Source organism: Amblyraja radiata, chromosome 6 (assembly GCF_010909765.2).
Source record: "Amblyraja radiata isolate CabotCenter1 chromosome 6, sAmbRad1.1.pri, whole genome shotgun sequence".
Taxonomy (NCBI): Eukaryota; Metazoa; Chordata; class Chondrichthyes; order Rajiformes; family Rajidae; genus Amblyraja; species Amblyraja radiata.
Genome location: NC_045961.1, coordinates 59,277,554 through 59,300,025, shown reverse-complemented (window position 1 = coordinate 59,300,025; position 22,472 = coordinate 59,277,554). Strand labels below are relative to the sequence as shown.

Sequence of the window (22,472 nt, the reverse complement as noted above, 5' to 3'; positions counted from 1 at the left end):
CTCTGAACAAGTTGCATCAAATGATTGCAAATTACCTTTGAATTCCTTTCCAGAGCTTCCTGGGCTCAAGCCAAATAAGTCCCAGAAAATTGATAAATGGTAAAGTGTGTCTTCAGGTGAGAATATGCAGAACTGGGGATATTCTAGGACTAAAGGGTTAAGTATTCTGTTTCTTGGAGATTTAGGGATACCTCGTGGCTGATTGAAGTAGGATTCAGTTTACTTGCTGTGACATCATCATTTTTGTAAAATATGTAATGTTCAATGCTATTGTGATTAGCTAAGATGTATTATGCTGTGTATGATTGTAATTGGGTGTAAAGATAGTCCCCATCTATATAATAATAATAATAATATAATAATAATATATCTTTTATTGTCATTGCACGTCAGTGCAACGAGATTTAGTGTGCAGCTCCACTGATGTACAAGAAAGGTAAATAAATACAATACATAAATAAACAAGCTGAATTGATTGACGTGACCATCTGAGGGAGACTGTCCAAAGGGGGTGGGTGGGGGGGGGCACTCATTAGGGCCAGTTCAGAGCCGCTATAGCTCTTGGGATGAAACTGTTCCTGAGTCTGGAGGTTCGGACGTAGAAGGCCTTGTAACGTCTGCCGGAGGGAAGTAGTTGAAACAGACAAAAGTATTCTGTTGTGATACTGTAGTAATTGGTCTAGAATTATTGCCCTTTGTAAGTTACCTCCCACTATATTAACCATAAATATATGCTAATTGCTTTGTTTAAGCACATGTTTCTCTTTGACTGTGCTGGAGCTAGTGAGCTTCCCAGAGCAGGACAGAGAAGCAAGGTTATCTAGGTGAAATAAAGTATTTTTAAAGTATTCTAGTCGGTGTTTTCACTGAATGGACTAAGGGGTGCAAATACCGGAATTATCATTTGGGGGCTCGTCCAGGATCTTAGAAGAGGCCCGCGCAGGTTTGTGGTAGAAGAGTTGAGTTGTCGGGTCAGGGAAGGGAAGAATTGGGCCCCGGATTAAAGTGATTTTCCTCCGATTCGCTGATGAAGCTGCTCGACAATTCGCTGGCCTTCGAGAGGCTTCAAGAGATTGAGTTTTGTAGCCCAAAGAATACTGATATTGGATCAGTTATATTGATAAAGGGGTTCAGCTGAGGGATCATTTCAGTATTGAGGTGTAATTGGAAATAAAAGTTTCGGGCTGAAGTAAAAAGTTGACAAATTACTTCAAAATCGGTGCCGAGGTAGAAAGATTGATAAATTACCTTGAGAGCCTGTACTGTGTAATAAGGTTGGGAAAGGGTGTCTGTGAAATTTCAGGACTGTGTGATCTGGGAAGGGGTGTCTGTGATATTCCAGGATTGTGCGATCCAAATTTTTCTGTTCTAAATTCCATTAAGTGAAAGTGTTTTATTGAATGATTTGTTTAAGTTTGTGTGGTTTAATTTTGTATATAGTGGCTTATGTTTTTGCTTAAATTCGTGTGATTTTGCACGTATACTCATCACTACTTCAAATTGATTTGAAGTAGTGATGAGTATACAGCATTCTTCTGAGAACGGTCCGTGGCATTCCTTGTTGATGAGCATCTAGTATTCCTAGCAGTCGAGTGCTTTCACTTAAAGTGGTACTCAGATACTTCAGATTTAAAGCATTAAAATCAAATACTTTTATTAGAGTTTGCATGATTTTGTTCTTGCATTGTTAACTTTTGTTGTTTTAAGAAACTGAGTTTTGTGGGGGGGCATTGTGGAATTTTTTTTGCTGTGTAGATTTTGCTGTGTAAGTTTTGCTGTGTAAATTTTTTGTTGTGGTATCTAATTGTTTTGTGTGAAATTTTTGGCCGACATGATTCACAAAGTATTAAAGAGCAATTATAAGCAATTAAAAATGGTGATTAAAAAGAATAGAAAATAAAAACAAGCTAAATAGAATCGGATAAGTATAAAATACAATACTAAAAGTTACAGTGCAATGTAAGAAATGAATATTTATTTAATTTAATTAAAGACAGCGTCAAACAGAAAAGTATTCAGCCCCGATTTAAAAGAACTGAGAGTTGGAGTGGTCCTCCATTTTTCTGGAAGTTTGTTTCATATACGTGGTGAAAAAAAATAAATGCTGCTTCTCCATGTTTAGTTCTGACTCTGGTGACAGAAAGCACCAGACAACCTCAGAGGTCTGGATGGTGTAGGGGTTTTGCATTTCCCTTTACTTCACTTCGGGCCCAACTGCCCGAGTTATTCTCTCCCTTGTCGGAGGGTCAAACGGCCACCACTCCACTCGAGCGGTTTCCAAGAGAGAGAATACAATAAAAGGGATTCCCCTAGGTTCTAGACCTTGGAATTATGGTGGGATATGATAAAAAGGTTGAATTGACCAGAGTGTGCTGATGAGAGAAAACAGAAACCAAGATGGACTCAAAGCAAGTCTAAAATTTACAGGCTTTATTAAACAATGAGAAATCGAATCTCACCAACACTGCATAATGCGTGGCTAAACTTATGCTTTAAACTAAGACTATGGACGGAAAACTATCGGGCACGTCGTAAAACTTACTTTACACAATTTTACTTGCAAGTATACTCCCCCTTTACCTTTCTCCTCTCAACCTCTATCCTATTTCGGGAATTTCACCAGGTCACCGGGATACTCACAGCTTAGGTCGATGCAGGCTCACGAGCTGTCCAGCAGAGCAGAAAGAGAGCGAGTTCTGGCTTGACTCCTGTTTTTATACCTGAGCTTCCTTTGAAACCCCCAGGTGGTCCTCTGGATAAAAGGGTTCTTTTGATGATTCCCAGTTTCGATCTGGCATGAACAATAGGCTTCCGATGATAAGGGGTTTGCTGATGTCATGATCCCTCAGCCTGATCGTTATCCCATCGCCTGGATGGGCTCCTATTGTCTCGATGGATGGGTTATCCAAGATGGTGATTGTGCTTGTGCTGGCCTGTTTACCACCGTCTGCTGAGGCTTGGTTCCTTCCTTTGTGTATCCAAGATAATCTCGTTATCTCCGCCTCAAGCTTTCCTGCCCACACCATTCGCATAGTTGTGTAATGCCCAAGTCCACAGGCCAGACAGGTTTGAAACTTGAAACTGATTCTTTCTGTGGATTTGGGTTTTTTCCGTTGCAGCCAGCAAATCTGTCTTTTTAAAATATCCATGTCCTTATCCGAGTTCTTCCATTAATTTGCAGGATTTGCCCCAATTACTTACATGCCCCTACGATACGTCCAGGCTTGCACGGACCGTATCGATTGACAAAGTTAGTGGGCAATCCTCCAGCCTCAAGAGCTGTAAACACTCCTGGTGAGAAGGTGAAATGATGTACCCCGAAAGCCCCCTTAATTGCTAAACTAGGCCCTCGAAGCACATTAACTTACATTATACACCTTTTACTTTACATCAATCCCACAAACCATACAGTACCCTCACGACCATTCCCTGAAAATGCAGGGATTACAACATATGTACAAAAACTATTGCACTAGAGTACAGACATTTTACAGTGATGGGGTGTCGTTACGGTGACGTCGGGTGGCTCGATTTACCAGCTGTTGTAATTTGGCCATCCTCCTCCGCCTTTTAAATTTGCAATCAATGCATAGCAAATACAGCACAATTATCATCTGGCAGATGATCAGAACATGGGACACGATGCGGACCCATGCTGGAACTATGATCCAGGACTCCAGGTCCCACCAACTTGGAGACTTGATCTCTTCGATCTCCCTGGCGATATCCAGACTCTTTTGTTCCAGGGAGAAGAAGTGTTTGTGCGACAACTCGACCGCCACCAGCAACTCTTTTAATTTTTCATAGACTGGGAGATTATCATACCCAAAATGGGCAACATAGTTAAATAAGTCAGTTAGATTTTCTCATACCGAGAGGTGAACCGAAGAAGGTTCCGGGATGGGTAATATTCGCTGCTGTGCCACATGGACTTCTGCCCTGGGTTTAAAGCAGAAGCTGCTGTGCGGTATCGGGCACCACAGCTGTGATCCGTGCTGATACCGCTGGGCACTTGGGGTGACACAGTACCTCCCACTGCCTATATACGCCACCTGTGGAGGGACATGGTCTGCCGCCATCGCCTCCATGGTGCAGTTTATAGGCTGTGCCCCAACAGCCCTGAACCCACACTGAGGCCTAGCCTCAGCGCCCATGTGCTGGGGACACAGGATTACCTGTACTCCCCGGCTCCGACAACCAGAAGGTCAATGCCTGTCAAAGCCTGCTCCCTCACTATGACATAGGGCAGGACCTTCCCGTAGCGAATATGCACCTCCCCACGAACAACTCCCACGTTCTCCACACGGTACAGAGGAGCTGGTTGTGCCGAGGTTCCCATCACCGGGATTCTTACGACCACTCCCATTATGGTGTGATTGGATTTTCCGCAATCCACCGGTACCGGGTAGGCCTCGGAGGCCACACGAAGCTGACAAGGACTCAAAGTGCAGTTATAAGGGTGTAGCGCTGCTAGGTGCTGGTTGCTTATCCAGGAGGGGACCCGACCTTGCCTCACGTCTTCCAGGTTGCTCCTCCCCTCCCCCAACGCACCATACAGCCCACACACCTCATTCTGTGCAGCCTGATCGGACGCATTCCGGTCCTCTTTAATCAAAGCGTTTATCGTTTTTGCATGTGTCTCCAATTGTGCTATGATTTCTTTTAGATGTAGAGTCATTGCCACCTCTTCGTGCAGTCCTGATCCTACCACCGCATTTTCCTCCCCCAGAACCTTTCGTAACTGGCCCTTCAACTGATTGATCTGCAAAGCCAGTTCTAAGTTGTCCATGCTATTAATAATAGACGTCCCCATGTTAAATGCTGTAAACCCGTCGTTAACCACCCCTCGTCTTTGCCTACCGGACCCCAAAGTGAAATCCCCTCCCCCGTGGTACATCTCTTCTATGTCTATGTCCCCAAAATCCAGGTTGTGGAATTTTTGGAACATGTCTTTTTAATTCCGTCTCGCGGGGGCACCATGCGGGTAACCGCACTTCAGTCAAATACGATGGACTCCTCCGTGTCCCCGCGACGCGCCACGCACATCTGGAGGCACATCATTGCCATCATCCATACGGCAGGGCTACCCATCTGGAAAACAAAGCAAAGCACCTCCTCGCCTCCACAAAGCTATCCGCCTAATATGGCATTTGGGGTTTTGATTTTCTGTTATGGCCCACTTTTCCACAGCGCATCCCTTCGATCCCGTACTGTCTGTCCCTGTACTCCCCTGTAGCTATACAAAACCCTATATCTAATTACGCTAACTACATCTACTTTCACACAAACCAATGCTATATACAAAGCCACCCGTCTCCGGGTGGCCAACTCATAACTGGTCCCCGTCACGCTGGGGCCATCCCTCTGTTGGGTCCTCCCATGCAGGCCAGAACTCCTCCTGTTGAGGGGCCTGACTGCCCCTCACCTCCCTTTGCACTACGGGGTTTTGAGATACCCCTACGTTCCCTGCGGAGACTGGGCTCCCTCCAGCCGCACTCCGTAGTGCCCTGTTTCGGCCACTCTCCTTCCCGGCCCTCCTGTGGCTGGCCCTAGCCCTAGGTTTAATTAGGGATGGGGACCACCTTACTGGGGGTTTAGTGACCCTGTCACTCCTACGTCTGACCGGGGGTTCCCACACCAGAGGTGATATCTCCATCTCCTCTGTTTCTGCTAGTTCTGCCTCTCTTAGGCAGTCTATGGTACCTGCCTGCAGAGGGCTGGAGTCAGCATCCTTCTCCGCTGCTTCTAATCCTCGCCCTGGAACACAGCCGGCTACTTCAGGCTGACTACCTCTGGGCTCGCCTGGCTCCCCTACGGTTTCCACATCATCCCGGGTCTGTTCTTGATCTTTACCCCCATACGGTCCCTCTATCTTCTCCTGCCTGCAAATGGCTGCTGAGGCAGCCTTTAAAATGGGGTCTTGTGCTCCCTCACTTTCCTTTTCTCGAGGCTGCTTCCTGGCTGCCCCTACCTGTCCTTCCTCATAGGGGTCCCATGCTTTCCCACTCCTGGCTCCTTCACTGGCCCTCTGATTTCCCTCGCCCCGTGGACTATAGGGCACCCCACTAGAGAGAGTGGTTGTACGGGGATTGTCCGTGTGGACAATGGTACTGGAAGCACCTGTGTCCAGCAGGTAACTCCCGACCACATCCTGGACCTCCATCTTGACCCAGGGTCTCCCACATGGGCCATACTCTAACGGGCATAGGAACGTGGGCTGTTACGCTGGCAGTCATAAAGGTGCCGGGGGTGCGGATACGGGCGCGCCCTGGCCTGTTGCCATGGCTACCTGTCCGGACCCTCCCGCCTTTGACTGCAAATAGGTCAATAGATCTCTTACAGCTATTGTTCATGGCAATGCCACTCCCTTCTCCGGGGCTGGGTCGGCAGTTACCGGGGTCCTATCCCCCACTGCTCTACTTGGGTTTCTGCACTCCTTCTTGTAGTGCCCGGGCTTCCCACACCCATAGCACACCAGCCTCATCTCGGAAGAGGTCTGGCTGCCTTCCTGTTTCCACTGCCTCCTTTTGGGGGGTGCCGTACTAATTCGTGCACCTTGCCCTTAAAGGGCTTCTCCTCACTTCTCTCCCCATTGCGGTATGCAAGGGTGAGCTTCCTGATCACCTCCGCCTCGTTAAGGTTTGGGTCAGCTGGGCTGAACCAGTGCTCGGCATTTGCCCTAACTCACGGGAGGCAATTCGCCACCAGAGTCTTCAGCCAGTGAGCTGTTCTCTCATCTAAATTCTGCCTATCTAAAGGCATCCCACACACTCCCTCATACACTGCCCACAGCCTGTCTGCGAACATGTCCGGGGACTCAGCTACCTGCTGCATCGTCTCCCCCACCCTGGTGAAAGGACAACCCTGATTCAACCCCATGGCCTCCAGAACCGCTGTCTGTGCCGCTACCCAGGTTTCAGGTCTTCCCCCTTCCCTGGAGGTCGTCGCCTTGCATAGGTATGAATCTAGGGTCATCAGTAGCAGCTTTACCCGTTCTACCTCATCGCAATCGTTTATGTCGGCGGCCTGCTGCACCTCCATAAAATGCAATGACGGGTCTCCCACCCTGGTTAACCTGGGAAAGTGAGCCACCATCCCCCTCAGCACATGTGCCCCATGGGGAATGATGATATCACTCTCTATGGTCCCCCTATCTGCCTGCCCTACCGGGGGACCATATTTCCTTTGCCGTACCGGGCACATCTGCCCTACCTGGGGCTGTTGCCCATTTACTCCCGGCTTTCCCACCATGATCGGTAACCCCACCACCTCGTGGTGTGCTACACATGGCGCGGAAGCCGCTAACTGAGGGTGCTCTCCCGCCCCTCCTTGGGCCTGTCCCTCCCCGGACAACCCGAACCCCACCTGCCGACCCGGACCTATCCCCGGCGCCTCAGGAGGTGGTCTATTCCCCTTTGCCCCTGGGGAATCATCTGCTGAGGGAAGCCCTCTGCCCCCAGGGGACCCCCCTGGTCCTACCAGGTGAACCCGTCCCCTAGTCTTGGACAGAGTATCCTCCAGCTGCGCTATCCTTGCCCGGCAAGGCCCGTGATCACTATCCCCTAGCTCGCTACGGGCCACCCTGTATGCTGCTTGGATATCTTGGAACTTTCCCTCCAGCTCCCTGCACTTCTGTGTACTCTGCGCCAGGAGTTCCTGGGCGTTCCGTTCCCTCTCTTTTGCCTCTACCACCTGGCATTGGAGGAATTCCTGGGCATTTCTGTGGGACTCCCTCGCCTGCAAGATACACTGCCTGGCTTTACTGCATTCCTCAAATAGCCCTTCCCCTTCTCTAGCGCTTTCTTCAGCGCTGGCCCTAGCTTCTCTCAGTTGCTCTTCCATTCTATCTACCTGTCTCTGCATTTTTGCTACCTGCTGTGATAGGCACGCTAGCCAAACTGCCTTTTCCAGCCCTTTATTATACGCTTTGCTTTCCGTCCGTTGAGCAGCAGCTTCTGCAGGCTGCTGTGCTGTCAATAATGCTATCACCCATTGTTTGGTGAGATTGATCTTTTTAAATAGATAAGAGGAGATTCTCTCCTCCATCTTGCTACGTTCTCTCACCCCCTCTGGCTAATCACATATCCCAAACCACCGAGGTCCTGCCATGGTCGCCATTCTGTAGGGGTTTTGCGTTTCCCTTTACTCCACTTCGGGCCCAACTGCCCGAGTTATTCTTTCCCTTGTCGGAGGGTCAAATGGCCACCACTCCACTCGAGCGGTTTCCAAGAGAGAGAATACAACAAAAGGGATTCCCCTAGGTTCTAGACCTCGGAATTATGGTGGGATATGATAAAAAGGTTGAATTGACCAGAGTGTGCTGATGAGAGAAAACAGAAACCAAGATGGACTCAAAGCAAGTCTAAAATTTACAGGCTTTATTAAACAATGAGAAATCGAATCTCACCAACACTACATAATACGTGGCTAAACTTATGCTTTAAACTAAGACCATGGACGGAAAACTATCGGGCACGCCGTAAAACTTACTTTACACAATTTTACTTGCAAGTATACTCCCCCTTTACCTTTCTCCTCTCAACCTCTATCCTATTTCGGGAATTTCACCAGGTCACGGGATACTCACAGCTTAGGTCGATGCAGGCTCACGAGCTGTCCAGCAGAGCAGAAAAAGAGCAAGTTCTGGCTTGAGTCCTGTTTTTATACCTGAGCTTCCTTTGAAACCCCCAGGTGGTCCTCTGGATAAAAGGGTTCTTTTGATGATTCCCAGTTTCGATCTGGCATGAACAATAGGCTTCCGATGATAAGGGGTTTGCTGATGTCATGATCCCTCAGCCTGATCGTTATCCCATCGCCTGAATGGGCTCCTATTGTCTCGATGAATGGGTCATCCAAGGTGGTGATTGTGCTTGTGCTGGCCTGTTTACCACCGTCTGCTGAGGCTTGGTTCCTTCCTTTGTGTATCCAAGATAATCTCGTTATCTCCGTCTCAGCCTTTCCTGCCCACACCATTCGCATAGTTGTGTGATGCCCAAGTCCACAGGCCAGACAGGTTTGAAACTTGAAACTGATTCTTTCTTTGTGGATTGGGGGTTTTTCCGTGGCAGCCAGCAAATCTGTCTTTTTAAAATATCCATGTCCTTATCCGAGTTCTTCCATTATTTTGGAGGATTTGCCCCAATAACTTACAATGGTTCATAATGTAGCAGAATATCACAAATGTATTTTGGCCGTAGACCATTCAGTGCTTTATAAACAAACAGTAATATTTTGAAATCAATTATTTGACAGACTGAAAGCCAGTGTAAAGACCTCAAAACTGGAGTGATGTGTTCCACTTTCTTAAGGGCCTGTCCCACAAGCAAGCGACTGCATGCGGCAAGCGCGACCTAACGTGGTCGCTTGAGCCGTACGCCCTCGCGGGGCCTGTCCCACTTCGATCGCCGGAGCCAATGGTGGAGTTGTGTGGAGCTGGTCCCGACATTGTGCGGGGCTCCGAAAAACTGACACTGTCCAAAAACTCCGCGCGGCAAACTCCGCGCGGAAAATGAGCCCCCGCTCCATATCAACTTAGCATATGACTGGAGTGGCAGCAATAAAGAGCTAGAAACATCCTGTGAAGGAACTAGGTGGGATGTAAACCTCTTGGCATTAGTAACCGGACCACAGGGAACAGCAGATTATGCTGAGGTGCCTTCAGAATTGTGGAAGGAGGACTCTGAGGTTGCCCCGCATATAACAAAGAAAGTGAACTTCTCATCTCATGCAAAGGATTTAGGAGCTATGGTTTATCAAGCAGTCAGCCTGGCAGATCCAAACACGAGCCATGAACAAGAATTACCTAATAATTCTACTGTTCAATTTTATCAGTCACCAAGGACAGTTACTACGCAGCTATGCCATCATCTGGGGAGTGAGGTAACAGAGTATGTGGACCCACAGGTGTGGACAGAAGATCTGACTCAGAGAGGATGTGTTCAGATTGATCCCGTCCAGGTAGCTCTCCAGAAAAATGTAGCACTGCCTTCCATACGACAGTACCCGCTGAAGCAGCAGGCAATACCAAGCATTGATAAATGAATTCAGGGACTGCTAGAACAGGGCATCCTGGTCAAATGCCAATCCTATTGTAATACGCCTACCCTCGCAGTACCCAAAGCAGGGAAACCGAATCAATATAGATTGGTTCAGGATTTGCAGTCCATTAATGCCATAGTGGAACCATTCCATGCAGTGGTGCCTAATCCAGCTCACATTTTAGCCCAAATCCCTGCACAGGCACAGATCTTTTCAATAGTGGACTTACAGCATGCCTTCCTTTCACTATCTTTGCACCAGAACAGACAGCACCTTTTCGCCTTCACCTACAACGGACAACAGAATACATGGACTCGGTTGCCCCAAGGGTTTGTGAATTCCACAACATTATTTTCCAGATGTCTCCACGAACAGTTGCAGACCCTAAGACTTTGGCGTGGCTCCACCCTCGTCTAATATGTGGATGATTTGCTTGTGACCAGCCAGGATGAACAAAGCAACTGCGAAGATGCCACTCATTTATTGAATCACCTATCATCATTGGGATATGTGGTTTCCCAATCAAAAGTGTTGATGGCTCAACAAAAGGTGAAGTTTCTTGGCGTGATACTATCAGCAACAGAGCGGGGTCTAGAGAACAGCTGAATTAAACTGATCTGTGAATTCCCTGCACCACAAGAGACAAAGCAAATCAGACAGTGGCTCGGCATGGTAAACTATTGCCGACAGTGGTTACCCAACATTGCTCTGGACACTAAACAGCTGACGCCATACACTAGTATAGAGTGCGAGTTTCAATTGTCTGAGGAAGCTCAAGAAGCCTTTGAAAATGTGAAAAAATCTCTGATACAGGCACCAGGATTATGAAGGCCACTCTACAACCGACCGTACCAGTTGTACTGTACAATCCTCACTGATTGCTCCACTGCAGTCCTTACTCAGAAACATGAACCACCTACTTGTGATTAAACAAGATACCTCCGTTCGGGAAGATTTGACAGATATTCCCATGACAAACCCTGTCTGATGACTTAACTCTGATATAGATGGGAGTGGACCACTAGGTGAAAGACTTTCAGGATACGCAATTATAGATCAGGATGGCAATAATGTGGAGGTGGCGGCCTTTGAAACACCATTCTCTGCCCAACAAGTGGAAATGTTTGCCCTGATAAGTTGAATTGAATTGAATTGAATTTCCTTTATTGTCATTCAGACCTTTCAGTCTGAACGAAATTTCATGCCTGCAGTCATACATACAATAATACAATAATAGACAACAGAACAGACAGTAAACACAAATTAACATCCACCACAGTGAGTCCACCAAGCACCTCCTCACTGTGATGGAGGCAAAAATCTTAGGGCTGCAGTCGCTTCCCTCCTCTTCTCCCTCTGCGCTGAGGCGATACCCCACCGGGCGATGGTAAATCAGTCCCAGATACTGACTCCAGATATGCTTTTAGAGTGGTCCATGACTTTGGTCAGTTGTGGAAAAATGGGATTCTTGACTTCAGCAGGAACACAATTATCCCACCAGAATTTGATATCAGACCTGTTACAAGCCCTTATGTTGACAAAACAAATTTCCGTTTAAAAATGTACGGCCCATACTACGTCAGTAGACGTCAGAAATCGACAAGTTGACCAAGAAGCTAAAGAAATGTCCCGAGTCATTAGGTGGTGGTACCTAAAATGATGAGGCAAATTAAAAGTATAGATAAAATCAAGTCTCCCTCGGAAAAAACTATGCCAGCCATCCAAGATGTCGTTAGATTACAGGAGGATGCTCCTGACCGAGAAATAGAAATGTGGAAACAGCTGGGTTGTAAAGTTGATTGCATGTCGGGATTATGGGTTACCCCGGCAGGGCAAACATGTATGTCAGATGAACTCGCGATGTGGGTTATTGAATGTATACACTTTGCAACTCACTGTGGTGCCCGAGCAGCTGGTGATATGCTTCTAGATACATGGTGGCATCCAAAGCTGCAGACTATGTCTCAGGGGATTAGTAGTCGTTGTCTAACCTGTCAGCAATATAATCCTGGGAAGGGTATAACCAGTGAAAATGGGTGATCCCCTTACCCATGGGTCCCTTTGACAATAGACAATAGATAATAGGTGCAGGAGTAGGCCATTTCGCCCTTCAAGCCAGCCCGCCATCCAATGTGATCATGGCTGATCATCCCCGGCGGCGACGCTGACCTTAAATATCGCGGAGCCTGGGATCTCTCGCCGAGATCGCCAGTGGTGGAGCTCCGTCCAGCGTTCCAGTTGGCTTCGGAAGCCGTGGTCTCCAATAAGGAAGCGGCTGTTCCAGATGTCCCAAGCCACTGAGAGGGTTCTCCCGACGTCGGAGCACGGCGAGAGGGCCTGAAACATTGGGCCGCCGTAGCGGCGACTGCGGAGGACTCAATAGGCCCGACTATGGGTGGACAAGGGGATGGGGACTGGACTTTGTACCTTCCCTCACAGTGGGAGCCATTGTGGGGGGGTGTTTTTAAGTTTATTGTTAAATTCTTTAATGTTGTGTCTTATCTTTATTTGTGTGCTGCAATGGCAAGTCAAATTTCACTACACCAATTGGTGTATGTGATAATAAATGTCCTTTATATCCTTTGTAACACTAAATCCAGAATTGCCTTCTCCCTGGTAGGCTCCAATACAAGCTTTTCAAAGAATCCATCGCAAAGGCACTCTACAAAGTCCCTTTCTTGGAGTCCAGTACCAACCTGATTTTCCCGGTCTACCTGCATGTTGAAATCTCCCATAACAACCACAGCATTACTTTTACTACCTGCCAATTTTAACTCCTGATTCAACTTGCGCCCTATGTCCAGGCTACTGTTTGGGGGCCTGTAGATTAGTCCCATTAGGGTCTTTTTACGCTTACAATTCCTTAGTTCTATCCATACTGATTCCACATCTCCTGTTTCAATGTCACCCCTTGCAAGGGACCGAATTTCAAGTTCAAGTGAGTTTAATGTCATGTGTCCCTGTATAGGACAATGAAATTCTTGCTTTGCTTAAGCACACAAAAAATAGTAGGCATTTACTACAAAACAGATAAATGTGTCCATATACCATGATATAAATATATACACACATGAATAAATAAACTGGTAAAGTGCAAATAACAGAAAGTGGTTGTTAATAATCAGAGTTTTGTCCGAGCCAGGTTTAATAGCCTGATGGCTGAGGAGTAGTAGCTATTCCTGAACCTGGTTGTTGCAGTCTTCAGGCTCCTGTACCTTCTACCTGAAGGTAGCAGGGAGATGAGTGTGTGGCCAGGATGGTGTGGGTCTTTGATGATACTGCCAGCCTTTTTGAGGCAGCAACTGCGATAGATCCCCTCGATGGAAGGAAGATCAGAGCTGATGATGGACTGGGCAGTGTTTACTATTTTTTGTAGTCTTTTCCTCTCCAGGGCGCTCAAATTGCTGAACCAAGCCACGATGCAACCGGTCAGCATGCTCTCGACTGTGCACCTGTAGAAGTTAGAGAGAGTCTTCCTTGACAATCCGACTCTCCGTAATCTTCTCAGGAAGTAGAGGCGCTGATGAGCTTTTTTGATAATTGCGTTAGTGTTCTCGGACCAGGAAAGATCTTCAGAGATGTGCACGCCCAGGAATTTGAAGTTCTTGACCCTTTCAACCATCGACCCGTTGATATAAATGGGGCTGTGGGTCCCCCTCCTACTCCTTCCAAAGTCCACAATCAGTTCCTTGGTTTTGCTGGTGTTGAGGGCCAGGTTTTTGCGCTGGCACCATATGGACAGTTGCTCGATCTCTCTTCTGTGCTCTGACTCATCCCCATCAGTGATACGTCCCACAATAGTGGTGTCGTCAGCGAACTTGATGATGGAGTTCGCACTGTGGTTCGCTACGCAGTCATGGGTATAGAGTGAGTACAGCAGGGGGCTGAGCACGCAGCCTTGAGGTGCTCCCATGCTGATTGTTATCGAGGCAGACACATTTCCACCAATACGAACAGACTGTGGTCTGTGGACGAGGAAGTGCAGTATCCAGTTGCAGAGGGATGCGCAGAGACCCAGTTCTGCGAGTTTGGTAACCAGTTTGGAGGGGATGATTGTGTTAAATGCCGAGCTGTAATCAATGAATAACAGCCTGACTCTTCTTGGGCACTGGTATAATTGATGCTCTTTTAAAGCAGGTGGGGACCTCAGACCTCTGAAGTGAGAGGTTGAAAATGTCCGTAAAAACTCCCGCCAGTTGGTCCGCACAGGTTTTTAGAACACGACCGGGTGCTTTTCGGGGGTTCACCCCTCTGAAGGATTTCCTGACATCGGCCTCTGTGACTGAGACTGAAATGCCATCACAGCGAATGGGGGATCGGGAAGGCACATCAGTATTCTCCCTGTCAAAGCGTGCGTAAAACACATTGAGCTCGTCAGGGAGTGATGTTACACCGGCATTCGAGCTGCCTCCTGGTTTTGCCTTGTAGGAGGTGATTGCATTCAGACTCTGCCACAGCTGCCGAACATCTCGTCCTCCAGTTTGGAGCAGAAGTCCCTTTTGGCCTTTTTGATGGCCTTACCAAGGTCGTATCTGGTCTTCATGTAGGCCACTGTATCATTGGAGGTGAATGCCCTGTGTCTGGACTTCAGGAGAGTGCGGATCTCAAAGTTCATCCAAGGTTTCTGATTGGGAAACACTCGGAAGGTTTTTGTAGGGATGCAGTCCTCCACACATTTCTTTATGAAGTCTGTAACGACTGTGGCATATTCGTTCAAGTCCGTTGCCGAGTGCTTGAACATTGCCCAGTCTACAGACTCCAAACAGTCCTGGAGTTGTTCTTCTGCCCCCCCTGACCAGCTCTGTGCTGTCCTCACTTCTGGGGTGCGCTCTTTAATTGCTGCCTGTAGGCAGGAAGAAGCAGCAGTATGGTCGGACTTACCAAAGTGAGGGTGAGGGATAGAACGATAGGCATTCTTGATGGTGGTGTAGCAGTGGTCGAGGGTGTTAGGTCCTCTGGTGCAGCAGGAGACATGTTGGTGGAAGTTGGGGAGTGATTTCTTGAGGTTCGCCTTATTGAAGTCCCCAGCAATGGTGGTAAATGCCTCGGGGTAAGACGTCTGGTGTTTGTTGACCACGGCCTGCAGCTCCCCCAGTGCCAGACGGACGTCTGCCTGGGGTGGGATGTAGACCGCGGTCAGGATAACGGAGGTGAATTCTCTTGGGAGGTAGAAGGGACGGCACTTCACCGCCAGATGTTCGAGGTGTGGAGAGCAGGAGTTGGACAGGACTGCCACGTCTGAACACCACGCAGAGTTGACCATGAGGCAGACGCCCCCTCCTCTCACTTTCCCAGATGCCAGGGTACGGTCCATGCGGTGGATGGAGAACCCTTCAGGCTGGACCGCTGAGTCTGGGGAGCTGGGGGTGAGCCATGTCTCTGTGAAACAGAACACAGAGCATTCCCTCAGCTCCCTTTGATAAAGCAGTCTTGCCCTTAAGTCCTCCACTTTGTTTTCAAGGGACTGTACATTAGCCGGTAGGATAGTTGGGAGAGGGGGCCGAAGTCCCGTGCGCTTCAATCTGACCTGAAGTCCTGCCCGACGGCCACGTTTCCGGACACAATGGAGGCTTCCCCTTTGTTCCCAGGTACTGTGTTTACTGTACCTGCTGTTTCTGCGGACCTGCGCTGGAACGGGGATTCCCTCGCAGATGGCAGCTCCAGCTCCGTAACGAACAGGGATTCCCTCAAAGTCGGCAGCTCCAGCTCCGTTGTTCCTGGAAGATCCAGCCCGTCAGCTCTGGGGGTCATCCCGGGGTTTTTTTAATGTCTTTATGTGGGGGAAGCGGGCATGGTAAGGGGGATACCGTCCTTCAGTCGCTTCCTGGAGAGGACGTGACTATTATTCGAGTCACGTCCTCGCCCCCCCCCCCCCAACCCCCCCCCAGCGGCCTACCTGGATTGGCGCGGCCTTTCCTGCCGGGATCGACCAGAGCTCCAGCAGCGGCGGGACAGCGCTGAAACATCGCGTGGCTGGACCTGCTGCACCAACATCATGGAGCTGCGGTTTGCGGGCTCCCAACGCGGGCGGTGCTGATAGACAATGCGGGGTCCTGCGACTCCACCCGGCTCAGCCTGCGGACTCGGGAGCTGCGGACTCCGGCTGCGGGAGGCGGCTGATCTGGAGGTCCGGGCCGCTGAGAGGATGTTCACCGTCGGGGTTCGGCGTCGGCGTTCCACCAGCCCGGCGTGAGGGCCTGAACATCGGGCCACCCGGTGCGGCGACTGCGGGTGCTAGGAAGGCCTCGACCACGAGTGAACAACTGGGAAGAACGGAGGGGAGGCTGGCTGGACTATGGTGCCTTCCTCACCTTGGTGCCACAGTGTTATGTTGTGTCGTGGACTTTCAGTGTTTGTGCTTTTTTTTAAATTCTATTTTATTTTTAATATGTTTTATTATTTATTATTATTTATTAATTTTTATGATACTGCCTGTAAGGGAAATTAATTTCGTTGTCTCTAACTGAGACAATGCCAATAAATTTGAATACATTACAATACAATACAATTCAAGGTACAGTACCTGGGATCCACAGTCGGGTCGGGAGTTCCACAGCCAGCGTGGGAAAATTTAAAGTCCGGATTTCCCGCAGCTGCGGGAGATCGCGAAATTGCGAGAGCCTTGAGGTGCTCCAGCAGCTTGTCCGAAACGGCACCGATTTCTGCCGTTTTTCTGATCCAGGTAAGTTGTTGGAAGTTGTAGTTGAGCATTCATAGAAACATAGAAACATAGAAAATAGGTGCAGGAGTAGGCCATTCGGCCCTTCGAGCCTGCACCGCCATTCGATATGATCATGGCTGATCATCCAACTCAGTATCCCATCCCTGCCTTCTCTCCATACCCCCTGATCTCTTTAGCCACAAGGGCCACAGGGCAACACCAACAGTGCAATCCCACCCCTTCTGCCCACCTGTCTGTCCTTTCGATAGGAGGTATATCCTTGAATATTCAGTTCTTAGCCCAGGCCCTCTTGCAGCCATGTCTCAGTAATTCCCACAACATCATACTTGCCAGTTTCTAACTGAGCCTCAAGCTCGTCCACTTTATTCCTTACACTTCGGGCATTCATATACAGCACTTTGACCTCCGTATTCACTCCCCCCCTCGCAATTGGCCCTGACCTTACTCTGTTGTCCATTCTCAAGCTTTCCTTCCCATTAATTCGAGAATCTTTTGTAATTTTTCCTATAGCCACTTCCCCTCAACTACATCGTTATACTTCTAATTTGTCAATCCCTCCCCCCCACTATTTAGTTTAAACCCACACATGTAGCCCTAGCAAACCTGCCTGCCAGAATGTCGGTCCCCCTCCAGTTAAGGTGTAACCTATCCCTTTTGTACAAGTCACCCCTACCCCAGAAGAGATACCAGTGGTCTATAAATCTAAATCCTTGCTCCCTGCTCCAGCCCCTCAGCCACACGTTCAGATCCCCTATCTCCCTGTTCCTGTCCTCACTAGCATGAGGTACTGGAAGCAATCCAGAGATAACCACCCTAGAAGTCCGGCATTTCAGTCTTCTTCCCAACTCTCTGGTCATGTTGGAGAACCTCCTTCCTCTTCTTCCCGATGTCGTTTGTGCCTTGGTGCACAACTACTGCCGGCTGTTCACCTTCTCACTCGAGGATGTTCTGAATTTGGCTTGTGACATCCTGAACCCTGGCACCAGGGAGGCAACAGACCAGCCTTGCATCTCGTGTGCCGCCTCAGAATCTCCTGTCCGCTCCTCGGACAATGGAGTCACCCACCACTAGGGCTCTGCCCGATGTCGGTCTTGCCAGTCGAGTCCCATCTCTAGGAAAGAAGCCACCAACGTGTCCGCGAAACATTGTCTCCCCGGACAGTTCCCAAGAGGGCGTACCTGTTTTCATTAGGCACAGCCACCTGGGTCTTATGCACTCCACGATTTCCACCCTTTTTCTCCGTCACACACCTTGGTTCTTCCCGTAACCTCGGCGTGACTACCTCACTGTAGGTCCTGTCCAGGAAACGTTTGTTTTCCCGGATGGCCCTGAGGTCATCCAGCTGCTTCTCCAGTGCCCCAACACGGTCCTTTAGGAGCTGAAGCTGGACACACTTGCCACAGTTGTAGCAGCTAGAGGCTCCATCCGTGTCCCTGGGCTCCCACATTCTGCAAGCCTCACACTATCCCAACATGTGTTCACCGCTTTCCGTCCTCTCGAGTTTTATGTGTAGCCTCCTCTCCGAAGACTCTTGAGCCAAAGACTCACACTTTACTCACAAGGCACTTCTCTCACAAGGCCTCTCCCTCACTGCCACTCCCTCAGAGCCATCTTGCTTATATTGACTGATAAATTGCCTAATTTACCAATTTACAAACAAAATTCCTCAGTTTTAAACTGTTTCCCCCCCCTCTGACTTTCTTCTAACCCTCCTCTCCCACTCGGTCTAGAGCCAATCAGTGCTTTTTCCTCCTTCTCTTTGTTGCTGTTTCTTCAAAATCCATGGGAGCTCTGAGTTAAGTCTGCCTGTGCTTTCCTCTTCTTTTCAACTGTTTTCCCCCTCTGACTCACTTCTAACTCTCCTCCCACTTGGGCTAGAGCCAATCAGTGCTTTTTTCTGCTTCTCTTTGTTGCTGTTTCTTCAAAATCCACGGGAGCTCTGAGTTAAGTCTGCCTGTGCTTTGCCTCTCCTTTTCAACTGTTTTCCCCCTCTGACTCTCGTCCCACTCGGGCTAAAGCCAATCAGAGCTTTTTCCTGCTTCTCTTTGTTGCCGTATATTCGAAATCCACGGGAGCTCTGAGTCTTTGAGACCCTCCAGATGGACTGCATTGAGTTGGAAAGATGTCCGTTTTATAAATATGTATTACTTATTGTTGATGTCTTTAGTAAATGGATTGAAGCTTACCCCACTGTGGACAACAAAGCCTCTACATTCGTTAAAGTATTTATTAAAGAATTTATACCCAGGTATGGAATCCCAACTCGGCTGAGTTCGGATAATGGCCCTCATTTTGTGGGAAGGGTGACCAAAGAATTCTGCGTTCAGATTGGCATCCAACAGCAATTACATTGTGCCTGTTGGCCACAGGCTGCTGGACTCACTGAATGAGCCAATCAAACATTGAAAAATAAATTTGCCAAATTACACATTGAAACCGGGTCCAATTGGCATAAATTATTCCCTGTGGCACTATTCCAGCTGCGCACCACCCCAGCAGGGAAGGTTCGGTTGAGTCTAGCAGAGATTGTATATGGCTGCCCACTCAGAACCCCATGGATCCAGAACACTCCAAATGCTGTTCACATTCACTACATGACAATGGAAATTACTAATTTTACTTCGGAGTCACGTGAGTGATTACGTGAAGAACCCCGCCAGGACGCATGCGTGTCATATATCGCTACACGCATTGCAACCAGTCACAGCAGGGGGAACGACGTTCCCTTAGCGGCAAAATTTGAAAGCCGGGAACAGCAGGTAAGGAGACTGCGTTCCAGAATTTGAAAGTCGGGAACAGCAGGTAAGAAGACTCTGCGTTCCTTCCACTTACCTTTTAGGTGGAGACATGGACCGGATCCACGAAGGCTGCGGGAAAGCTGGAGGGGGAGAACCGCGGAGTTGCGGGTAGCCGGCAGCAGCAGCCAAAGGCACGCTAATCTCCCGTAATGGGAACAGCTGTGCCCGACTTTGCTCCGGGCGGGACAGGGAAGCAAAAACTAACATGGTCGTTGACTCCGAGGAGTCCGACTCTGAATAGTCGCGAGCGGCCATTGCCCGTGCGCATTGGGGCCGGTTGGAGCGGCTTTAGGAGCAGCCGCGAGCGATCAGTGCCCGTGCGCACTGGAGCCGGTTGGAGCGGCTGGGAGCGGGGAACAAAGCAGCCACGACGGCCAGTGCCCGTGAGCATTGGAGCCGGTTGGAGTGGCTGCAGGAGGAACAGCTTCAAGCAGCCGTGACGGCCAGTGCCCGAGAGCATTGGAGCCGGTTGGAGCGGCTGCAGGATCAGCAGCAGTCGGGAGTGGCCTATGCCCTAGAGCATAAGAGCCAGTTGGAACGGCTGCTGGAGGAAATACCCCAAAGTGGCAGGCACCGGGAGATGGAGGCTAGCCACAGTGGGCAGGTAGTAAGCCCCACAGCAGTATCTCGTGTAGGGCAGCACAGTGTTTCTCCCTCATCAGAGGGGAACACCGAGGGTCAATCCTGGGCTGGCTGCAGGAGCTGGAGCAGGAGCGGCTTCAGGAGCAGCCGCAACGGCCAGTGCCCATGAGCATTTTTTGAGCCGGGTGGAGTGGCTGCAGGAACTGGAGCAGGAGCGGCCTCAGGAGTAGCAGCTTCAGGAGCAGCCGCGATGGCCAGTGACCATGTGCATTGGAGCCGGTTGGGTGCCCGAGAGTATCGGAGCCAGCTGGAGCGGCTGTTGGAGCAGGTAAGTGGCAGGCTCCGGGAGATGGAGACTAGTCACAGGGGGCAGCTAGTAAGTCCTACAGCAGTACCTCTTGTAGGGCTGCACAGTGTTCTCCCTCATCAGAGGGGAGTATAGGGGGTTAATTCTGGGCTGTACCTGAACAGGGGTGCAGAACATACCCCTAGTGCACATGGGGTGCAGAAAACCTATTGGAAGACATTTACCATCAGGGAACTGCAAAACACTGAATGTTCCCAGTATCAACCAGTGTATTTGAAAACATGGCAGGGCAGGGAATTGAAACGAAAGAAAGTTCTAAAAGTCCTAACAGTGGGTCGGGTTCGCCCGCACAATAAACAAAAAGACATGACACTAGATCACCAGGATGCACTGGCCTTATTTTGCAAACTACCAATACGAGTAACAGCATTAGGACGAAGTACCATCCAACCGGCTTTAGACCCTATTTTGCAGGCCTATGCAAACTTGGAACCTCCATACCACCAATATTAAAATTTGGAGGCATCTTATCTTAACAGGTAAAGAACTTGACATAGAGGGAAACCCTGGGGCACATTAAGCAACGTCTAAAAACTACTTCCTGGGGAATGCGCTAACCCTCAACTCAGACCCAACTACAGATCCAGACACCGGCACCTCAATGACCACGGAGGTTGCGGAAATAGTGACAAACCTACTAATAGTAACCATGGAGGAAGGTGGGTCTGGTTCCGTACGAGGTTGGTGGGAGATTACAGTTCTATCTGGATGCATAGAATATATTACTACCGACACTTATACTTCAGAAGTATAGGGGTATACCATAGAATTATTCAAAACATAATCCTCCAGTTCAGCATGTACCGAACTGAATGTTCATGCTTACAGGCAAAGAAATAATCAAAAGCGCATGCTGAACTACAGTGCCCAAATAAAATAGGAGTAATGGAGGACAACCAACACGAATCACAGGAATTCATGTCCAAAAAGCTTCATCAGAATATAGATGGGGGTTGCCACATCATCATAGATTTTACTAATTTGAATACTTTCGTACTTTATATTCATTACTAGATGGGAACCTTTGTTACTTCAAAGGTATTGATCCTAGGGTACTACATGGCAAGCATCGTTTTAAAATATGCTTGCTATACAGTACTCATTGGAGGTGACCACAGATGTATTTAACACAATAGATCATCTGTGGTTCACCCTTAACACAGTTCACATGTCAGTGACTTTGCCGTAAGAAAGGGTACAGCCTTAATGGAGGCTTGCAGTACACTAAACCATCCATCAGACTGGTAGTAGAATAATTGGCATTTAGTGGCTGTATTCCAGCCACATAAATCAGACCTTTACATTATCAAATTACTGAGCGCAATCATGCGTGCACTCAAAAATTATGGGGGTCATTCTGACAGACCTATGAAGCTACCAACAGAGGCCACTATGGTACTAAAATGATGGAAACATAACATTAGGCATTGTTCCAATCCAAACATTAACAGCTACCCGTCTATGGAACAACATACTGATGGGCACTTGGATTGGGATGCTACTAATTCCATCTCCAGCTGTGGGGGAGATGGAATGCACAGGAGGCATCATTACAAATGCTGGGCATAAATACCTGGGGAAGTGAGTGCATGCCATGGCTTTAAGTCATATTGTTCTGGGTTATATCACCAGTATGTTAGACACCACCGTGGTAGCATATGTCAACCATATGGGTGGAAACATATCGACATCATGTGACTATCTGGCCAACATAATTTGGCAATAGTGTATCCAGATAGATATTTGGATATCAGCTACCAACTTACTAGGTAAACTGAATTTAGTGGCAGACAACAGGTCACGCTAAGTCTAGAACACTGTATGGATGTTGGATAATAAATGTATTGCTGGAACAGCACGGCATGGAACACCAGATAACGACCTATTCACATCCATGCTCTCACCAGTTATCGAATTATGTTCTTGGGATCCAGAACCTGGGGCAGTGGCTACAGATGCATCTTCGCTGCTTTGGGGGATCATTTATGCATTCCCTCCTTCTGCC

The 22,472-nt window shown here is 48.7% G+C and overlaps 1 long non-coding RNA gene across 1 annotated transcript; it reads right to left on the bottom strand.

Moving 5' to 3' along the window:
* Window positions 1-2,153: 2,153 nt before the first annotated feature.
* Window positions 2,154-9,264, bottom strand: LOC116973999. Its single transcript, XR_004412241.1, has 3 exons — window positions 9,151-9,264; window positions 8,374-8,376; window positions 2,154-2,164 (listed from the first exon to the last, which is right to left on the bottom strand). It is a non-coding gene; the product is annotated as an uncharacterized LOC116973999 (long non-coding RNA).
* Window positions 9,265-22,472: the final 13,208 nt, after the last annotated feature.